This window comes from Coenobita brevimanus, chromosome 113 (assembly GCF_032717465.1).
Source record: "Coenobita brevimanus isolate Jiangsu-jjx chromosome 113, ASM3271746v2, whole genome shotgun sequence".
NCBI classification, from domain to species: domain Eukaryota; kingdom Metazoa; phylum Arthropoda; class Malacostraca; order Decapoda; family Coenobitidae; genus Coenobita; species Coenobita brevimanus.
In genome coordinates this window covers 3,286,589-3,298,711 of record NC_137066.1, presented here as the reverse complement: position 1 = coordinate 3,298,711, position 12,123 = coordinate 3,286,589, and the positions used below count along the sequence as shown (strand labels likewise).

At 41.0% G+C, this 12,123-nt stretch overlaps 1 pseudogene; it reads left to right on the top strand.

Annotated features, from left to right (window-relative positions):
• Positions 1 to 11,531: 11,531 nt before the first annotated feature.
• On the top strand, positions 11,532 to 11,650 carry LOC145418349 (5S ribosomal RNA; annotated as a pseudogene).
• Positions 11,651 to 12,123: the final 473 nt, after the last annotated feature.

Here is a 12,123-nt window from a genome sequence, read left to right as displayed (position 1 = left end):
TGTGATGTAGTCCTAGGTGCGCCCCAGCGCCCACCAACGACCCAACCAACACTGTGCAACACTCCCATCCAACCCCCAGTGCTACAGACTTTGTGTGAACCCCACCCCCCTTTGTCTAGAGTGTTATGCCCCTGTGTACCACAATAACCCCCTCCCCTACCGTGTCCTCCACCCCGGGTGTATATCTCCCGTGTGCAACATTCCTACTTGATCCCTGAGTAGTGTTCTCTATCCCTCCCCCTTGCACCGCCCCTGTTTGTGATCCAGTGTGTATTGCCCGACACCCCTTTGTACAACTATACCCTGTAACACCCATGCCTCTGTGTAATATTTCTGGTCCTTATATACTGTATCTCACCCGTTCCCCTACTGTTATATTGCAACCCCTGTGTCATATAGGTGGTGACTTACAGTGTCGTAGTTCTCGATATATCTATCTGTACAGAGACTCATATGGTATACCTTGTTTGTGATACATCTAAGTGTTGCACAATATACCATATCCAAGTCACAGACAGTGCTGTTCCCTGTGCAAAATATATCTTGTTTGCATTAATGCCGTGTTGTGTGTTATAATGTGTCTGTGATATATATACATATATATATATATATATATATATATATATATATATATATATATATATATATATATATATATATATATACATTATATATATATATAAATATATATATATATTTTATATATATATATATATATATATAAATTTTATATATATATATAGATAGAATGATCTAATATATATGTATAGATAGACAGATAGAAAATATATATATATATCTATCTATCTATAGCCCAACGTCCTAATCCCGCAAAAGGGTGGCCGCAGACAAAACGCCTCTAAGTCGTTCTGTCACCCACCATTTGACTACCCTCCCCCCAACTCACCCCCCCTCCCTCATATACCTCTCAACTCCATCCCGCCACCTCATCTTCGGTCTACTCCTCCCTTTCCCTCCCTCCACCTCACCTACATACACCTTCTTAGTGAGTCTTTCATTCTCCATTCTCTCCACATGTCCAAACCACCTCAGTATATTTCTCCTAATCTCAACCACATCTACCCCAAAACGATCCTTCACTTCTTCATTCGTCAACCTGTCCCTCCATGTCACTCCACATGCTCCTCTCAAGTAACTCATTTCCACTGCTCTCACTCTTTGACTTGTTCCCATCTTGCAATGTCCACGCCTCACTTCCATACGTCAGGGTAGGGATCACAATACTATCATGCAGTGACTTCTTGACTTCCATACTCACCTCCCTATTTCTCATCACTGCTTTCAGTGAACCAACAACCTTCCTTCCCTGCTGTACCCTTTCACGCACTTCATCCCCCAAAGTTCCATCCTTACTCATCACACTACCCAAGTACTTGAATGCACTCACATTCTCCATATCCTCACCATCCAGCCTCACTGCACATTCTGTGACTTCATTCCTCTCAAACACCATAACTTTACTTTTGTTTACATTAACTTTCAACTTCCTCCTCCTGCACACTGTCCCAAATTCATTCACCAAACCTTGCAACTCCCATTCATCTTCACTCAACAATACTGTATCATCGCAAACAGCAACACCGGAATCTTCCAAATCTCACCCTCATTCATTAGAGCCACCCCTACATCCACTGCCCTACCTTGCACCTCCTTTACAACCCCATCCATGTACAGTATATATTAAACAACCATTGAGACATCACACAACCCTGTTTCAGTCCCACATTGAGATCAAAGAACTCACTCAGCTCATCATCCACTCGCACCGTAGCCCTAGCTCCTTCGTACATACTCTTCATAGCATTCGACAATTTCCCATCTACTCCATATATTCTTAATAACTTCCACATACCTTGCCTATCTATTCTGTCATAAGCTTTCTCCAAGTCCATGAAGGCAGCATACACTTTTTTTCCCTTCTCTAGATACTTCTCCACTAAACATCTTAAAATATCTGATATACACACCCTTTTCCCTTCCTAAATCCCCCTTTTTCTCCATATATATATATATATATATATATATATATATATATATATATATATATATATATATATATATATATATATATATATATATTTATATATATATATATATATATATATATATATATATATATATATATATATATATATATATATATGGAGAAAAAGGGGATTTAGGAAGGAGAATAGTGTGTATATCAGATATTTGTTTTAAGATGTTTAGTGGAGAAGTATCTAGAGAAGGGAAAGAAAGTGTATGCTGCCTTCATGGACTTGGAGAAAGCTTATGACAGAATAGATAGGCAAGGTATGTGGAAGTTATTAAGAATATATGGAGTAGATGGGAAATTGTCGAATGCTATGAAGAGTATGTACGAAGGAGCTAGGGCTACTGTGCGAGTGGATGATGAGCTGAGTGAGTTCTTTGATCTCAATGTGGGACTGAAACAGAGTTGTGTGATGTCTCAATGGTTGTTTAATATATACTGTACATGGATGGGGTTGTAAAGGAGGTGCAAGGTAGGGCAGTGGATGTAGGGGTGGCTCTAATGAATGAGGGTGAGATTTGGAAGATTCCGGTGTTGCTGTTTGCGATGATACAGTATTATTGAGTGAAGATGAATGGGAGTTGCAAGGTTTGGTGAATGAATTTGGGACAGTGTGCAGGAGGAGGAAGTTGAAAGTTAATGTAAACAAAAGTAAAGTTATGGTGTTTGAGAGGAATGAAGTCACAGAATGTGCAGTGAGGCTGGATGGTGAGGATATGGAGAATGTGAGTGCATTCAAGTACTTGGGTAGTGTGATGAGTAAGGATGGACCTTTGGGGGATGAAGTGCGTGAAAGGGTACAGCAGAGAAGGAAGGTTGTTGGTTCATTGAAAGCAGTGATGAGAAATAGGGAGGTGAGTATGGAAGTCAAGAAGTCACTGCATGATAGTATTGTGATCCCTACCCTGACGTATGGAAGTGAGGCGTGGACATTGCAAGATGGGAACAAGTCAAAGAGTGAGAGCAGTGGAAATGAGTTACTTGAGAGGAGCATGTGGAGTGACATGGAGGGACAGGTTGACGAATGAAGAAGTGAAGGATCGTTTTGGGGTGGATGTGGTTGAGATTAGGAGAAATATACTGAGGTGGTTTGGACATATGGAGAGAATGGAGAATGAAAGACTCACTAAGAAGGTGTATGTAGGTGAGGTGGAGGGAGGGAGAGGGAGGGGTAGACCGAAGATGAGGTGGAGGGATGGAGTTGAGAGGTATATGAGGGAGGGGGGGTGAGTTGGGGGGAGGGTAGTCAAATGGTGGGTGACAGAGCGACTTAGAGGCGTTTTGTCTGTGGCCACCCTTTTGCAGGATTAGGACGTTGGGCTATAGATAGATAGATATATATATATTTTCTATCTATCTATCGATACATGTATATTATATCTTTCTATCTATATATATATATATATATATATATATATATATATATATATATATATATATATATATATATATATATATATATATATATATATATATATATGGAGCCTCTGTCGTACAGTGGTAGAGTGTGCGTTTCATACACGGGTAAACCAGGGTTCACACCCCGCCAGGGTAATAAACTTTGGGAGTGTTCACTCGGCCACGTACTGCATTGGGGGACACAAGGGGTGCTGTAATTGAACCAGTCTCGCTTACTATAAAGTATGCTTGCACCCAATCGGCTTGCGTGGGCCGATTACACTTGGTTCACGGACTAAACACATATCCAAAGCCATATCCACTCCTGCTGTGGATACTCAAACGGCTGCTGCTGCTGCTGATGATATATATATAGAGATAGATAGATAGATATACATATATAGATAGATAGATAATACATATATATATATTAGTGGTAGGTGGGGGCGCTCACCATCCACTCACTCGATGTATTGCTGCTCTCGGGTGTCTGCCCTTTCCTCTCTTCGATCCTTCTTTCCTTCCATCCTCTTCTGTCTTTCTATCCTTCATTCTTTCCTTGTCTCTCTGTCTACGGGTGACTTTACACTCCCTCTTCTGTCATTCTTTCCTTCATTCTTTCCTTTTCCTTCTGCCTGTGGTGACTCTACACTGAGTGACAAACCAAATGGTTTCCTGTACACCAGGAAACCATTTACTAAGCTGGGTGGTAACCATATAACCAAATTTTGGCACCTGGTGATTTAGTGGGTAATTATTGCACTCCAGTCGGATTGAGCCGGTGAAGGTTTATAACCAAGGGATGGTTGGGGTTGATTGCTCATGTAATGCCACTAAGGGATGAGTGAGGCTGGTCATTCATCTTAAATGTCGAGACCAACTGCCTAGCCCCGGGCTCCTACGCTCTTCTTGGGGCAATGTAGGATTGGATGATGGATGGATGGATGTATATATAGACAGATATATATATATATATATATATATATATATATATATATATATATATATTGTTACATAGCCTATGATTTCATCATCCTTTGTGTAATTCTAACGTACAGTATGCTGCATGTTTGATCACGAGCGTGTTCTACCTCACTCCCCCCTTCTACCCTTATAGTAGAGTAAGTCGTTCTTTCTATTGTTCAGGGCAGGATTGTCAACTCTTTGTCCCCTATGGCTTCATTTGCGCGTCCTTCTTACAAGTTGTATCAAGCTCTGCCGGCCCCTATATAATGAGCTCAGTCTCTACATTAATTGCCACTTAGATCTACTCCTCATTTTGCTCACATCTCTGTCCTCCCCTGTACAGTTATTATTTTTGTGAGTGCTCAGGAAGTCTCCAACCATCTAGCAGCTGTGTAATTTGAGTATAACTGTTATTGCATTTTTTCTTGTACTGTGTAGCATAAGGTGTTAATTCTTAGGCCTAGTAAGGTTTTTGTGATTCATTTGTTTTGGGTGTCAGCCATTATTAATAATATTTTGTATCTGTAATAATATATCTTGCATTCACTGATTATTATCTGATATTCTCATTTTATCAGGGCTGACTTAGATAAATTTACTCTTGCTAATTTCGTGTTAATAGAGGCTATTGCAGTTAACCATATATTTAACCTGTTTTTTTGCCATTACATTATCCTTATGAGTCCTGAATGTTTTGTTGTTAGTTTGAGCATTAAACTTTAACTTGTAATTTTACCTAACTCTTTTGTTTTGAACCTGGAGCTTTACGGGACAGTAGTGATTTTTAGTATTCTCACTTGAAGTGTACATTATCTTTCTCTGTTCCGTAACATAAATTTGGTGACCTCTTATCAGGATATTCAGGATATTATCATAAGGATATTGCTTGATATTTTGTGACTGTGATTTATTCATGATGTCTACTATTACTACGCTTGATGAAGCCAAAGATTTTTTGTCAAATGTGCAAACAGTGTGTGATGTAGAAAACAGAACAAAGAATGAACTTAAGCTTGTTGCTCAACAATTGTGAATTGCTGTTCGCTCTCCTCATTCTAAAGATCAAATTGTTGACATGATTAATGAAAGCTTGTTTAATGTAACTCCTCCAAATGAGCAAACGCAGATTGAATTAGCTAAGTTACAGCTAGCCCTGCAGGAGGCTCGTACTAAGGAGGCTGAATTTCAGGCAAATGCTCGTATTCAGGAGGCACAGGCACAAATTGAACTTGCTAGGATTCAGGCAGACCATGAGTATCGCATGAAACAAGGTGGAACTGGATCATCTAGCTCTGATGATTTTGATGTGGCTAACAATGTTAAACTTGTCCCTCCTTTTAATGAATCTGATTTAACAAAGTATTTTCAGTTGTTTGAGAGGGTAGCTACAGGTTTTAATTGGCCCAAAAAGTATTGGCCAGTACTCCTTCAAACTGTTCTCACCGGTAAAGCTCAAGTAACTTATGCATCTTTGCCTCAGGATCAATCTGATAATTATGATGTAGTTAAGAGCTTGATTCTTAAGGCCTATGAGCTTGTTCCTGAAGCCTATAGAGTAAAATTTAGGACAACTTATAAGCAAGATAAGCAATCCCATGTTGAGTATGCAAAAATCAAAGAAGATCTGTTAGAGCAGTGGTTAAATTCTAAGAATGTGGATTCTGATTTTGGTAAATTTAAGCAGATGATTTTGCTGGAGGACTTCAAAAGGTGTATTAATAAAGATGTAAGCCTATATCTTGATGAGAGAAGAATAGATAATTTGTCTGATGCTGCAGTTTTAGCTGATGAATATGTTCTCACTGTTACGGAACAGAGAAAACCGTCCCGCAAAGTTCCAGGTTCAAAACAAAGAATTAGGTAAAATTACAAGTTAAAGTTTAATGCTCAAACTAACAACAAAACATTCAGGACTCATAAGGATAATGTAATGGCAAAAAACAGGTTAAATATATGGTTAACTGCAATAGCCTCTATTAACACGAAATTAGCAAGAGTAAATTTATCTAAGTCAGCCCTGATAAAATGTCAATACTAGATGATACTCAGTGAATGCAAGATATATTATTACAGATACAAAATATTATGTGGTGTGGTGGATCGGTGGTCATTCTCTGTCTGGCAGCCGCGGCGACAGCACCTCTTCCCCCAACTCTCCCGGCAACAGTTCTGTCTGTTTCCGGGTGTTAGTGAAATCAGGTTTCACTCTCCCTAGAGTTTCTCGCCACTGCCGGACGACTCTATTTCCGACTTTTGCACAACTTTTCGTTGAGCTTTTGGAGAGCCTCTCTCCTTTGTTTTTGTTTCTCGGCCTGCCGTGTAGTGTCCCTCACCGTAGTACGACGCCGAACCCTGAAGGGGTGCCGCAGGGCACTTCCATGAAGGGGGGCCTTTAGGGCCTGGTTAAAGGAGGCGGTGAGGGCGGCAATTTCTGATAGGGCTAGGATTAGGCATGTCCCTCACGGGGTAGTGACGGGGCTTCCCTCGGCGCCCTTTAGAGGGCGGGGAAACCTACCCCCGTTACTGTAACCCCCGTTACTGTAGGGTTTGTGTTGGCCGAGTTTTTTCCCTCCATTTTTTTTTTTTTCCGATATTTAGTTTAATTTAACTTGTTAGGTCTGCTGTAGGAATTAATTTGTATAGCAAATTAGTTCTGTGGCAGCCCTAACTTAGTTTTTCTAAACTAAATTCTACTTCAGATTGCGTGCCTGAATTCTACATACTTACCTTTTTAGGCCTCTTACGGCCTCGCACGTGATCACTCCCTTCAAGAGGGAGCGAGAAGACCTGAAGTTTTAGGTATTGATCAACATGCCAACATGCCTAGAATCAAAATAAAGCATAGAAACAGCAAACTTCGCAGTACCCAGTTGGAGCTGCTGGAGCTGCTGTCACAGCACAACATCCCAACATATAAAGTAATTGCTACCAATGACTCTTTGATTCTGCTCATCAGTGATGAAAAGAATGCAGACAAGTTGCTCACTGGTGAATGCAACCAAGATCTTGTTGCTAAAGGGTATGAGCCAGTAATACCACCACAACTAAGAGTGAAGAAGTCTGTAGTAATCAAAGATGTGGATGACATAATATACGAGAATGATGAGGCAGAAATCAAGAAAGAAATAGCCACCTGCAATCAATACTTGCAGGAAGATGACGTTGAGGATGTTTACAAATTCCCTAAATCAAAAACCATTAAAGTAACATTTAAACAAGTTGCTCAAGCAGAAAAAGCTACTGATTCTGGACTTAAAATGTTCTACCTAAGTGTTCCTAGCCACAGAATAAAGCAGGAACAATTCTACCCGATCATGACTTGCTATAAATGTTATGCTGTGGAGGAACACCTGACTAAAGACTGCCCACAGCCCAAGGAATTCCAAGTGTGCTCACTGTGTAGCAGCAGTGAGCATATTTGGAAAGATTGCAAAGCCCACACAAAAACCTGTGTAAACTGCAAGGGGAACCATGCTACTACTGCAATGGCATGTCCCAAGAGAAAAAAGGCAGTACAGGAAAAAAGGAAGACAGCAGAACAACAACAACAACAGCAACAAACCAACCAAACCCGAACCTACAGTGCTGTCACTTCTGCTTCCAGCACTAGCCCACCCAATGCAAACAACACAGCTTTTCCACAACTTCCTGTTCCTCCCAGCACTATACTTTATTGCATATATGAGGCACATGTCCATAATGCAGCACAACCAGGAACATATGCCACAATACTCAATAATCTGTTCAAAGAAAATGGAGTCCCCACAGTAAAAGCTCCTAACTATCCCCCTTCAAATGACATAATCAACAAACAACTAAACTCTGCAAACGCAACAAACACCTCATCTGCCAGCACTAATAACTCAAACACACACAATGATAATGACACTCACAGCGCTTCCCAACATACCAACAAACCACAGAGAGCACAAACCCCCCACCCAGATTTGGACAACAACTCTCCTACCCACCATTCCCGTTCTCCATCACCAAGCCACTCTATTACCTCTGATACCACAGATGTCTCTACTGATGAATCTCATACTGACTCAGATGAGGAGGAGCATGAACAACAACAAACAAATGAGAATGATCACGAGCAAATAAACACAAAAGAAATGACAGGGGCTACCTCATACCATGACAACACAAATGCAAAACAACTGGGAGAAATTACCCTAATCAGCATACCATCAGTCATACAACTGCTCACAAACGGTAGAATGAATAAAGTAGAGGTTGCATATTCAATAAAGAAAGCCGTCATTAAGATCAGGCATGACACAAAACTGGAAGATGACGCAATCTACCGTCTTTTCACTGAGAACAAAATCGATATACAGACTTGTTCTACATTTTCAGTAGACAAAAACAAACTAAAAACACTCCCACATATCTCTCATGAAGCCTCCACCAGACCAGTAAGGACCACACGTTCCAATAAGCCACAGTTATGAACACCATAAAAGTTATTCAACACAGTCTTGAATTGGGCCACTCACAAACATACCTTGATAACTGTCTATAAAACAATACAGCCCGATATTATACTAATTAATAGTCATGGAGTCAAGGACAGTGATAGCCTTAAAATCTATGGCTACACTGTTCATAAAAGAAACACTAGTGGCGAGAATAGTGATGGGTCTGCTATCGCAATCAAACATGGGCTGACATATAAATTACATGACGATTTTATTACTGACTTCCTTGCCATAACTATACAGACAACGACTGGACCAATACAAATAGCGACTACTTACATTCCCCCCCGACGACCATTCCTCTCCTTCCCAGACGCCCATAAATTACTGTATGACAATGACCCGACATACTTACTAGGTGACCTTAACGCTAAACACACAGCACTAGGAGACAGATATGACAACACAGTAGGACGAAACATCATGACATTCATTAACAATGGTAGGGCAATTCATGCTGGACCTAACTTCCCCACATTCATTAGACAAGACTGCTCCACTTCACCTGACATCATTTTGACTAATAATGAGGCACATCATCACATATACTCACAACCTGGCCCCATTACCACCTCTGACCACATACCCATTATCCTGACTATCTCATCATCACCCATTCATACTCCTGCATCACCCAGACTAAACTACCGACTAGCTGACTGGAATAATTTCAGGACTACAGCAGAGAATGCCCTCCCAGACACAACCCCACTTGACAACACGACTTTAGAGAACATAGACACAGCGTTAGAACAGTGGTTCTCGGCAATTAAGACGGGGATTGCGGCCTCAATACCCATGACAACAACAAGAATAATAAACGCACAAAGACACTCACCTGAATTGCAAGCACTGCAGACACAATACACACGACTGTACAACCTAGCCAGACGACAAGGACTGGCATATGACGAATACCGTGAATACAGACAAATACAAGAACAAATAAAAACACTTTGCAGACGACTCACCAACGATCACTGGAACCACAAAATTTTACAGTTGACAAATAAATATCAAGATCCTGCAACATTTTGGAAGGAAATAAGACTATTTAAAGGAACAGACAAACAACACACTCCATACATCACAGATGAACAAGGTAACAAAATTCATGACACCCAAGACCAGCTGAATCTTTTCACTCAACACTGGAGAGATGTCTTCCGCATCTCTGATGACGAAAACGACGACTTTGACGATGACAATGAACACAGAATATTACAACTTTTACACGACAACAGACACAGGACATACCTACATGACACAGAAGACTTCTCCAGACTGACGCATGACAACCCCCTCATCAGACCTATCACTATTGTTGAACTCAGGGCAGTTGTTATTAAAACCAAAAACACCGCACCTGGAAGATCAGGAATAAACAAACAAGTAATTCAAGAGTGCTTCCAGACATTAATTGAAAGACTCCTAGAAATATTTAACGCTTCATTATCAGCCGGTTATTACCCAGACCGGCTGAAGGAAGCCATAATAACTTTAATTCCCGAGTCCAACAAAAAGACCATGACGCCAGCAAACTTTCGACCCATTTCACTGCTGGAAGTTCCTGGGAAAATGTTTGAACGGATAATAAATAACAGACTTAGACATTACCTGGAAACAAACAGACTGCACAATCCAAGACAGTATGGCTTTAGACCACGCCATGACACCACAAAAGCCATAGCCATTGCGTATGAAACCATTGCCCAGACTTTGTCAAATAAACATCAATGCTGCCTGGTCCTTCGGGATGTCAGTAAGGCATTCGACAAAGTCTGGCATGATGGCCTTAAACATAAACTCTTACAACTTGACCTTCCATTAATACTAGAAAAATTCCTGTGTGATTTCATTACTGATAGGACGGCACGAATAAAACATAAGAACAAAATAGGGGACATAATACAACTTGAAAGCGAGGTGCCACAAGGAAGCGTCATCTCTCCCACCCTTTACATCTTGTACACGAGAGATATGCCCCCTCCCCCACATGACTGCCTCGATATAATGTATGCCGACGATGTCACACAAATAATAACATACCCAGGACGCTCGAAGGCCATGATGGCCAATAAAATATCCCGAGAAATCGCAAGAATAAATGATTATGAAAAACTATGGAAGATCAGAACAAATCAAAATAAATTCAAAATAATTCCTATAGCACAGTTCAACATGCGGAATATCATTGTAGACGGGGATATGATAAATACTACTAATGAGGGCACTATGCTGGGCCTCACCATCACCTCCAGAGGTATCATTAAAAAGGCGAATAATATAACTAACAGAGGCAAAATCATACTATCAAATCTATACCGCTTCCGTTCACTATCTGTTAAAATTAAAACTCACCTAGTAAAAGCGTTCCTCCTCCCAGTCCTCGAATACCCTCCAGTGCCACTAAACATCATATCAAGAACACAGAAACTTAAACATCAAAGGATACTAAACAAAGCTCTAAGGTTTGTATATAATGATCGTTACGCTTACGATCACACTACAGTCCAGCTACATAACAACTGCAAGCTAAATCCATTAAACCTAAGAGTACACAAAAGAGCAACTAAAATATGGACAACACTGGAAGAGGCCGGGGGTATTGAACAATTTATCAACGTAGATATCACGGCCATACCACGTTGAGTACACTGCTTCCCGTTCGATCAGCGAAGTTAAGCAACGTTGGGTCTGGATAGTACTTGGATGGGTGACCGCCTGGGAACACCAGATGCTGCTGGCATCCCTACGTGTCAAGTGGGGTTGGTGGAGGATTAGTGCCCCTCCCTGTAAAACAATTAACTCTAAGCCCTTGGCCACCCTGTTTGGGATACATGGCGTCTGGCAATGAATGAATGAAAAAATCAACGTAGAATATAGGCGGACGCACCAGTGGTTCCCCAGCTCCCTGCATAATTTGGAAGAAGATCCAGACCCCTTATACACAGCCTGAAAAAGAAAGAAAGGTACATTAATGAACAGAAATATAAGCACCAAACCCTCCTACTCCGCTAATCCCCACACCGTAAATCCCTATCCCGTTTAATCCCCCACCACCCCGCTATAATCCCCGCCCGTTTAATCCCCCACCACCCCGCTATAATCCCCGCTATCCCTCCTGCTACACCGCCTACACTACCGCATTCCTTTCCCGTCTTCACTACCGCATTCTTTCCTCCTCTGCCTTACCCTCCTTAACCTTGCCTCTCCCATCCT